At 39.0% G+C, this 11,499-nt stretch overlaps 1 long non-coding RNA gene across 1 annotated transcript; it reads right to left on the reverse strand.

Annotated features, from left to right (window-relative positions):
• Positions 1-672: 672 nt before the first annotated feature.
• LOC127001134 (uncharacterized) lies at positions 673-10,935 on the reverse strand. Its single transcript, XR_007754746.1, has 3 exons — positions 7,433-10,935; positions 5,132-7,208; positions 673-5,059 (listed from the first exon to the last, which is right to left on the reverse strand). It is a non-coding gene; the product is annotated as an uncharacterized LOC127001134 (long non-coding RNA).
• Positions 10,936-11,499: the final 564 nt, after the last annotated feature.

An 11,499-nucleotide genomic window follows, 5' to 3' on the forward strand; every position in this document is an offset into this window, starting at 1 on the left:
TAGGGACGCCTTTTACTCTTAGAGGTGACATTCATATTTGTCTGATCCTCATGATTTATTAGTGTGCATGTACCTTAGTACCTGCAATATCAAATCTGAATTTTCATTGAGATCTGCCCATTAGTTTCGTAGAACTAAATATTTTTCATTTTGAAAAAGCAAAAAAGTGACCGATAAAATTTCTTCTCCTCACTTGTTTTTCAACCAACTGCTATAAAACTTAGTGTCTATTATATACATACATGTATCTTCACTTCCTCAAAGATAGATTTATTATTAGGCTTTTCATTTTGAAATAAAAAAATAAGAAAATAACTTTTTTCCAATTTTTTGCAATTATTTTGACAAAAAAAAATCTAGCACAGTATGAAGAGCCTATTTTGACAATCTATCTTTGGGGAAAAATAGCCCATTCTTTCCTCTTTCCAACAATACCTTTACATCTCCATTATCTTGTAGGACAAAAAAGGAGAAACGCTTGATATGTAAAAAACTTAAGTTTTGAGGATTTATTTATTTATTTATTTATTTTATAACAAAGAAGACAGCTCAAGGGCATAAAAAAAGGAAACTATAATAAAAAAGCCTGGTACTCGCTGCTCCTAAAAAGAATCAAACGATGTGGCCGAAAGAGGGGTCAATTTCGGGAGGAGAGGTGTCCTGATAAGAAAATACAGATGAAGGAAGATTGTTCCTGAGTTAACCAAAGTGAGGGATGAAAGAGTGAAGATGCTGGTTAACTCGTGCGTAAGGGATTTGGACAGTGTAGGGATGAGCATGAGTAGAAAGTTGTGTACAGCGGGGCCGCAGGAGGGGGAGAGGCACGCAGTTAGCAAGTTCAGAAGAGCAGTCAGCATGAAAATAACGATAGAAGATAGAAAGAGAGGCAACGTGGCGGCGGAAATTAGGAGGTAGAAGACTATCAGTAGGAGGAGGAGAGCTGATGAGACGAAGAGCCTTACAGCTGTACCATAAGGCAGCCTCCTCAACTATAGAAGCTCTTCGGCCAATTTCTCATACCATAATCTTCGAGGGGCCCTCTCCGTAAGCGAAGGAAAGGTGTTGACGGGCAAAATTGTTGGGGTCTGGCAAGGGGTCGAGATAGGTACATCTTCGTGGGCCCCTTCGCATATCTTATGCGTCAATTCTGCATTTCTCTCATCAATACAGTAATAAATGATCCAGGAATTATAATAAAATGTATTTGATCTAATATGAATCTGCAAAAGTTTTTTAAATAAATGATTTAAAATTTTGTTTAAGACTTTAGGGTTGTATCATGATTTTTAACCCTTGCCAAGTTGCCGTGTCAACACGCCTCCTTGGTCAGCTCAAGGAGCTTGGTAGTCTTTTCCTATAGCTCCGATGGGGCTCGAGCACTTTTCTAACGGCTCCTTGCTTGACGGGATGGTAGCGAGGGGCAGAGAAGTGATAACGCTGGGCACATGTGGACTCCCTGGCTGTGTGCGTGGAGAGAGGTGGAAACCAAGGGGTGCTGACGTCACTCCCCATCCCCAAGGCCTCCCGTCTAGTAGGCCTCGTGGAAACACGGGCCGCGCAGGGATGCCAACCCTATCACTCACGCTATGTTCCCAATTATACCTATATTTGCCTTTCAATCAACCATTCTCTTCGTGATTATACATTGAAAAATATGTATGATTACACTAATATCTGTAAAATGCTTCAATTATCAATATTTCCTTGTAGAAATGTTTACAGAGGCTACCATCCCAACTCGGAAGAAGCTCTAGCGGAGGAAGGGACCGAGATCACCTCATAGTATCCGGCAGAAAGGGGACACTGTTTAAGGGAAGAGGATGAGGAAGGTTTAGAAGCTGCCTAATGGTACGGCCATTAGATTCCAGTCTGTCCAAGAGAGCTGTGTGAGTGGAGCCCCCCCACGTGAGAGGCATACTCCATACGAGGGCGGACAAGGCCCCTGTATATGGATAGCAACTGTGCGGGGGAGAACTGGCGGAGATGATACAGAACGCCCAACCTCGAGGAAGCTGATTTAGCGAGAGAGGAGATGTGAAGTTTCCAGTTGAGATTTTGAGTTAAGGATAGACCGAGGATGTTTAGTGTTGAAGATGGTGACAGCTGAGTGTTGTTGAAGAATAGGGGATAGGTGTTTGGAAGATTGTGTTGAGTTGATAGGTGGAGAAACTCGGTTTTTGAGGCATTGAAGGACACAAGGTTCCTTTTACCCCAATCGGAAATGATAGTAAGGTCTGAGGTTAAGCGTTCTGCAGCCTCCAGTTTGGACTCATGTAATTCCTGTTGAGAGGGTCTTCTGTTGAAAGAAGTTGAATAGTGCAGAGATACGAGCCGTTTTCTTCTGGGAAGTGTGTATAATTCCATATGTTGGGTTTTTCTGGTAAAATTTTACATGCATTAGGATAAAAATGATAAAACCAAAAGGAAACCATAGTTTATTATCATATCCAGGGCTAATTGGCACCTGGTCCCCTCCTGTATGACAGGATATTACTCACTCGCAGGTAAGGGTATCAGGGGGCGCCACTCTCCTCTTTGTCGCCAGGATTATTAGAAGCTGCCTGGCTGGTAGTCTTCACTTCCTTCTCTTGAATGGGGCTTCTTTTTGGTCCTCTTCTGTACAGGAGTTGTTCTGCTTTCTTGAATGCCTAACCCAGCGAGAGTGTTTTGAGAGGCACCAAACCCAAGATGAGTTAGTAGACTTGGATTCAAGTAGCCAAAGTTGTGATCTAATACGGTCACAGAGGCAACAAACTTGACTCTTTTGGTCCCACTATACTTAGTTTTGCTGCATTTAGCCCATAGCTTAGAATGCAGACTTTCATTCAGGTTCTGGGTTCTGCCTTTCATACACCTTTCAAGGAGCTCTGTCCTGATTAGATCGCATTAGATCTTCCTGATGTCCTCTTGCTTATCAGAAGGTATGTTGCTTAGGTAGGGTGGTTTTACAGAGTGACTACGAGGTATTTCACCCTGAGCAAGTGCCCTTTTATAGAAACACCAAGAGTCACTATCGTTGGGGCACATATCATGTAAATGTGTATCCTTGTCTGATGAACAAGCATGGTAGAAAGATGCCATGATTGCATCACGCACTGAGGTGACAGACTTGTTCACGTTGTCATTGATAGCCTGCTTGTAATATCTTTGCAAAGACTGTATGACACTGTCTGTCAGCTTCTTGGCACCTCCCAGAACACTGCGCTTCATCTTCCTCCCTGATTTTGTTGTGATGATTGTGAAGTCCTCCTGTTTGAGTTTCCTCAGTCGAGTGCCAAGTCTTTTTGCCACATGATTGATACACTCTTCTTTCTGAACAGGCACATCATATGGTCCATTGCCGTTGTTTAGTGCACACAGCATTGTATGCACTCGAGTCTCCGTCACTGATGAAGCTGACATAACGAAGATTATAGTCTGTAGATCGGGTCCATAGTTTCACTGCTGCTTTTGCTTCCATTGCTGCTGATGTCCCATCAAAGTTTTTGAAGCACTTTTCTTTGTGGCCCTGAAACCATGAATCCCATGCTTCCTGTGAGGTGCTGCTTCTGTTTAGTGGAACAGATGGAACAATAGTTACATAGGATTTCAAAGTCAACAATCACTCCAGTCTCCTGTTCTATCACAAATCCAACACCAATGTGGGAAGTATGTCCTCTCTTCCTCCATGTACCATCAAAGCTCCCAGTGATGTCCAGTTGCTTTGGCACAGGATTCAGAAGCATATCAACAGAGGCATAGTGACGGAAAATTCCATCAACTGCTTTCTTCTGAGCATCCTCGTAGTGTTTCCACATTTTTATATAGAGGAAGTTGGCGTATCTGTTGAATTTCCCAGATGACATGGGAGGTATGCTTTGTGCTTGAGCAATTTGATTCAATCCAGCACAACCAAGGTCATTAATTAGAGCCTCATAAACGAGCTTGCAGTTGAGATCTGTGAACTGTCTCACGTCCAGCATCATCCATTGTGCGACGTGGTGTTATTGCTGACACCTCCCCACACTGGAGACAAGTGATGGTGATGGTGCAGTCAAAATTATTATTTTCTGCCTCAAATTTCTGCTCCCCTAAACATTTGCTGCATATCTTGGATGCAAGTGTTTCTAGTTGAGAGCGAGAGATTATATATTTCTCGTCATCTTCATAGGGGATTGGAAAACTGAGGTGGAATAATTCGATTCGTAGATCCATCTTCGTGGCTTGATGGGACTCGGCAATGAGTTGTGGTGGTGGAGGTGATTGTTGAGAGGTAGAGGGAAGAGGCGGAGGAGAAGTGTGAGATGAGGCTGGGCGGTGAGCTGAGAGTGTGCGTGGTGGTGGTGACTTATCACAACAATGCAACTCCTCTTGCTTTTCTTTCTTTTCCCTCATCTTCCTTGCCGCATCTATCCGTGCACGCTTTTCTTTATCATAACGAGGCATCCTTCCAAACTTGCTAAAGCAAAGAAGAATACAAAAGAAACTGCAAAGAATACAAAAGAAACTGAAGTAGTGTTGGAGCGCAGACACACTCACTCTGACGTCTTACTGGACACCAAGTGACTGAGGAGGTTTACTCCGAGTCACTCACAGCTCATAAGTGATGTTGCCGACTGAAGCTCCACATCTTTTTTTAAATAAGAAAAAAAAGTAAAAAAAATGCTTCAAAATGATGAGTTTCTAAGCCAGGTGACCGAGCACATGGTGTGCAGGTCATTTAAACCCCATTAATAAGGGTAAACAAAGGCGATTTAAAAATATAAGGAATAATGGTATCAACTTGCGGTTTTCACAGAAGACGCCAGACATATTAAGGGGGACCATGATGTTAATAACTCAATTTCAACTTCTGAGTCGAAAAATATCATTTTTTTAAGGCGTCGCCTTCCCTTAAGGTCTGAATGTCCAGTTACTGCGTTTCCTACCCAGTACTCTTTCCATCAGAACCCTATTTATATTCTTCTTATTAAATCCCTTCATCCATTTATAAACTTCGATCAAGTCTCATCGCACCCTTAGCCTTTAGTTCATCCTGGAAAATACCAGTGTCCTGATCCGATTCAATTACTCTGCCGACCTTTGTATCATCCACAAACTTATTTGGATCACTATTAACAGTGTCCTGATCCGATTCAATTACTCTGCTAACCTTTGTATCATCCACAAACTTATTTGGATCACTATTAACACTTTCGCGCACACCCTCCCATCTGATTTTCTAGTCCAAAACGCACACTTAACTGGCTATTGGGAGGCCTGATTTTGGTACCCTGACCGAGCAGTATAATTTTTTTTCAAAACTCGATCATCGAATCTTTTGCTCAGTTCACTTTTATGAAGCTACATACATTCCACTGTAAATTGTAAGCTCTTTCATATGGAAAGAAAAAAATAATGTTTGTTTTATATTTTACCGAGATATCATGAGTTGAAGTGACACGAACCGATTTCTGAAATAAAAAAACTCCCATTTTCACACAGAAGGAGTAAAAATATAACATTGTGCTCTATAACAAAAGAAGCGAACATTTATGAGCTAATTAGCGCAACAAACAGAATTTTGATACACCAATTATAACGGTCATAAATTTGAAAAAACGAAAAAAATAGATTTTTAAAAAAAATGTTCACTTTTTTCCTTTTATCTCCATAACTGTTATAGTTATCTTAAAGAACAGATCATTACTTATACAATGGTAGTTTCAGATTTCTTATATGACGTATAGTTGATGAGTTAGGCTTGAAAGAAAAAAATCTTTGGTAACCCTGCCCCCCCGCCACACACAAACCCGTCCGCAACCGCTGGAGAGTCAACTGAAGAGATTTCCACCAGTCACCCAGGAAAATTTCCCGGCAAGAAGTGTCCATCAGCTTACCTCGAGCCGACATGCACTAGCCTGTCTACAGACCAAGTATCACGCGTCAATGAGAATTACATAATTTTTGGTGAATATTTTTGTATCAGTGACGCAATAGTCGCATCAATCATACGCCGTGATTTTTGACTGGACAATTATACTGACGCGTATGTCACATCCACATGCACAAAAGTGTTAATTCTTGTATATAATGTAAATGATAAACAGCAGTGGACCCAATACTAACCCCTGTAGAACCCCACTCGTAACTTAGCCCCAGTCAGATCTTTTACCTTTAATATGCACTCTTCACTTACTATTGCTAAGTCACACCCTGATACAGTTCAAAACTTTTCTGTCTACTTTGTGAGCCTATAATAAGCAACAGTTGGTGGTGAGTAACTTTGTTGATTGCTTTACTAAAATCAAGATATATTACATCATAGTTTTCATCCCTATCTTCTGCCTCAATTACTTTATTATAAAAAGACAAGAGACTGGTAATGCATGACCTACCCTTCATGAACCCACACTGCAAATCATGAATTAGTCTGTTTCTCTTGATGGCCCCAAATGCTCCTGGCTATTAATGACTCCAGCATCTTGCCTACAATTGATGTTAAGCTAATTGGGCGATAGTTAGAACTAGGTGACCTGTCCCCCTTTTGATAATCGGTCACATTAGCTGCTTTCCATAGGCTGAGCACACAACCAGAATTTATTGACATTTTAAAAATATTTAGTGGGCCACTGAGAACCACCTTGCATTCCTCCAGAACTCATGGGAATATTTCAGTTGCAGTTTGTACTCCTATAAGCATAATGCAAAGAGCTTATGTAGGTTATGTCTACTACAAATAGTAGGGACAATAAGATGTTCTGAGTTTCTTTGGTCTCAATCTGTGCAACAAACCATTGATTGAACTGACCATTAATGAAATTTAGTATCTTCGCCCATGAGTATACCCATGCTTCATGGTACAAGAAAAAAAGCATGTCACACAGTTATTGTTACTATAACTTAAATTATTTTTACTTTACATGAGAGCATCACTCCTGCCTAAAAACTGAGCTCATGATTTTGGTGGTGGGAGGGAAATTTTCAACTGTACCTCCCGTTTAGTAAGGGGAATATACCCAGTACCTCCCATCTAATAAGGGGAATATACCCAGTACCTCCCATCTAATAAGGGGAATATACCCAGTACCTCCCATCTAATAAGGGGAATATACCCAGTACCTCCCATCTAATAAGGGGAATATACCCAGTACCTCCCATCTAATAAGGGGAATATACCCAGTACCTCCCATCTAGTAAGGGGAATATACCCAGTACTTTCCGTCTAGTAAGGGGAATATACCCAGTACCTCCCATCTAATAAGGGGAATATACCCAGTACCTCCCATCTAGTAAGGGGAATATACCCAGTACTTTCCGTCTAGTAAGGGGAATATACCCAGTACTTTCCGTCTAGTAAGGGGAATATACCCAGTACCTCCCATCTAGTAAGGGGAATATACCCAGTACTTTCCGTCTAGTAAGGGGAATATACCCAGTACTTTCCGTCTAGTAAGGGGAATATACCCAGTACAGGTGTATAGAGGAATGTAGAGGACTCAAATATTAAACCATTTTTGATCTTGCACCAGACAAGTGGAGTATGTACATTAGGAAAGGACTTTGTTCTTCAGTAGACTTGTAATGTGTGATCATATATAGTCAGACCTCAGAACTCAAACTTAATTCATTCCTGGAGACTTCGAGTTCTAAAAATTTTGAGTTCCAAAGCAATCTTTCTTATAGGAAACAATGGAAAGTGAATTAATCCTTTCCCAGACCCTCAAAATACCCATGTCATCTCCCAAAACTGATAATTTAAGCCAGAAAAACACAAGTAAATGTTGTAATTGCTGCATAAAACAATAAAAAAATAATACCAATAGGTAAATAGTAAAAAAAGTAAATATAAATGCAATAAGGAAATCTTAGGCTTATAAGCCTCAACACCCTTCTTGGGCACCATGGTAAATGCACAGGGATGTTACTGAAACCAAAGCACAAAAAACAATATCGAGAACACAATAAATTACGTGGGGATGCTTAATGAATGAGAGCACAAAATGAACTGAACGGTAAACAAAGCGACGCACGCTGCGTTCCCGAATGGTTATCACGTGAACGTGTTTTGGGTTCTTTAAATTTGAACACTAGTGCAAGACTCAAGTATATAAATAAATGGTGTTTTAATAATGTCACAAGTGCAACAGAATTGTTAATTTTACATTTTAATTATAAGAAAATGTTCAAAGATTACTAGCGAATATTTCTTCCAGCTAAAACATAAGAGTTAATATACATTCTATATGGTAGTAGTGGTGCCATTGGCTGCGTTTGAGTTCCAAGAAAAATTGGAGTTATGGGCCAAAGCTTTCTCAAAAAAAGTGTTGGGATTTCAAGTTATTCGAATTTTGGGGTATTGTATATGAGCACTGTTTTTCCCCTAAACCTATTAATAGTGAATTGTATCACAGGAATGTATTGCTTCCATTTGAAGTTATTTAATATTGTTTTTAGGAGTCAAACTGTGTAATCTTTGTCATTGTACTTTAGTTGTTTGGAATTTAGTTTGTTCTAAGTATATTCTCCTGTACATTTCATTTTCGCCTACTGTATTTGTCTGACATTAATTCATATTCCAGTCATTCTTCCCTGTGAATATGACACTTACCTAGTGTTTAATAAATAATTCAAGTTTAACAGACTCTGCTTCACATTGTCTTTTCATCACACAAACCCTCCCATACCTCCTGCCTTCCTCTTTAAGATCTGAGAGTTCTGCTGTGCTACCAAATCTGTGCACTTGCCTACCAAGATGGGATTGGTTTTGATAAGAAACTATTCTGCCGGTGTCTCATCTCCTCTTAAGAAATTAATTGAACCTGTCATCCCATTTTCTCAAGGAGAAAAATCCTGAGTTACAGGAGCAAATATAAAGATTAGAGGATAAAATTGATAACTTAAACTCAAATTAACCCATTTCATCTCTGTCAGTCAGCATTGTCGTGAATGTGTGACTGGGGCTTATTATTAAGCAAGTGAGTTACGTGTGAAAGGATTCAGGACTGCGCATGTGCGAGGAAGCCACGTCTCGTGATTTGTGGAGCGTTACACTGCTCCTCTCCTGTTGCTGGCACCTTCCTCAAGGTGCCCATTAAGTAGGTTAAGTTAAGTTAGGTTGGGAATTAGTATATAGTTAGAGGGGGCGAGGGGGGCTTCGTTACGGGGGTCGAGGGGGTGAAGTCCCCCATTACGTACGTTAAGTTAGGTTGGGCTAGTTTAATTAGTTAGGGGGTTGAAGGCCCCCGTTAAGTAGATTACGTTAGGTAAAGTTAGGTTAGTGAAATTTACAAGATCATTTGTTTATATTTGCCAGCAGAAGGGGCAACGCTCCACCAATCACGAGATGTGGCTTCCTCACGCATGCGCAGTCCTGAATCCTTTCGCATGTAACTCATCTGCTTGCAGGCGTAGCCTATTTTTAACCCTTTCCCTGTTGTTTCCACAGATTTACATACTAGACTGCGAACCAAGGCCCTGCAAGTGATGCTGGGCCGTTGGCTGTGGATGTGCCCAGTTCCTCCAAAACCGACGACTTCACACACCTCACTCCCACCCAGTTTCCTGACCCCACCATTCATTATTAAGAAAAACTGAGACCACCATCATCTTCCCAAGAAAATTCTACATTAAACGAGCATAAATTTGTAACAATAATGTAAAAACAAATATACAAAAAGCAGAGTCAAATTAAGTATCACAAACATTTTCTTGCACTTATTTCCCTTCAACTCCCTAATTAGTATTCACCTATTTTATGTCACATCACTTTCTCAAGCACATATCCCAAATCTCCATGCTGTTCTGATTTTGATGGTGTAGGGTACGTCACAAGGTAAAAAAAATAGAGGGTCAAAATTTCCTCTGAACATAAGCTGTGCTATGACGACGGAGTGTCTATCCGTGCGTCCCTTCAAAAGAGGTACTCTGCGTCCTGACAGCTGTCTTGACTGTGCAAGAGAGGCGAGTCTGAGTAAACCAGTGCCGAGGCAAATGAAAGCCGTCACAGCACAGCTTATGTTCGGAGGCAATTTTGACCGTCTTTATGTTTTTACTTCAGGACGTACACCATCAAAATCAGAATAGCATGCTTAAAAAATTGATGCAACGAAAAATAACTGAGTACTAAAGAGCTGAAGGAGAATAAGTTCAAGAAAATGATTATGCGTTATTTCATTTAAATTTGATTTTCGTATATCTTTATCGGGACAGGGCGCTAGGACGCTTCCAATATAGGGAGTGGAGCAAATCCATTCCCAATCTAGTTCAGTCTTTTATTCTACTGCATAATGCATGTCGAGGGGTTGTAGCAACTATTGCTAATTATCATATGCCAACTCAGTGTGCATTATCTGACTGTAGCAATAAACAATGTGTAGTGGGATAGAAACACATTAAGATGAGTCCGCTTTCCAAGAGACGAGCGATTTAAAAGTGTGGATAAATGGGGAGCTCCCGTGGCCCAGGGGTTAGTGTCTCTGCCTTGCGTGGCGGCGAGATGCTGGAGTGTAAAGGTTCGACTTCTAACCGGTGACATTGGGAGTGGAAAGGTTGGGCTCTCTCCGTCACCCCAGCCCCGTTGTTGGGCCTCCACTTGAAGGATTGGGCATCTCTCTACCGTCTGGGTGGTTGCGCAGCACGCACCGCCTTCCTCCCTTGGGGTATGTCCCCAACGAAATACTGAAAAAAAGTGTGCATAAATGTGTGTCGTCGAAATAACCCAAAATGTTGTATGCTCAAATTTTTTTACCACAAATGATTTCATTGATGGTATGGAAAGTCGTTTACTTGGTATTGAGTGTTCGGAATAGACGATTTCTAAAGAATTTATCTTTGCCACCACTATTTCTCCCAAAAGGGAAGTGTTGCTTTAACTGTTTGCAATATACACAAGTTACATCGATCTTACATCAGTGTCCAAGATGTATACAGGAAATATTAGGAACTTGAATCGCCATGATGCATGCAGATTTTATGAGTGTTCATCATGCATTTAGGACTTATGAGTTCTCACGATGTATGTTAGTCTTATATGAGTCTCCATGATTTTATATATATATATATATATATATATATATATATATATATATATATATATATATATATATATATATATATATATATATATATATATATATATATATATATATATATATATATATATATATATATATATATATATATATATATATATATATATATATATATATATATATATATATATATATATATATATATATATATATATATATATATATATATATATATATATATATATATATATATATATATATATATATATATATATATATATATATATATATATATATATATATATATATATATATATATATATATATATATATATATATATATATATATATATATATATATATATATATATATATATATATATATATATATATATATATATATATATATATATATATATATATATATATATATATATATATATATATATATATATATATATATATATATATATATATATATATATATATATATATATATATATATATA

The sequence above is a fragment of the Eriocheir sinensis genome, chromosome 20, assembly GCF_024679095.1.
Source record: "Eriocheir sinensis breed Jianghai 21 chromosome 20, ASM2467909v1, whole genome shotgun sequence".
NCBI classification, from domain to species: Eukaryota; Metazoa; Arthropoda; class Malacostraca; order Decapoda; family Varunidae; genus Eriocheir; species Eriocheir sinensis.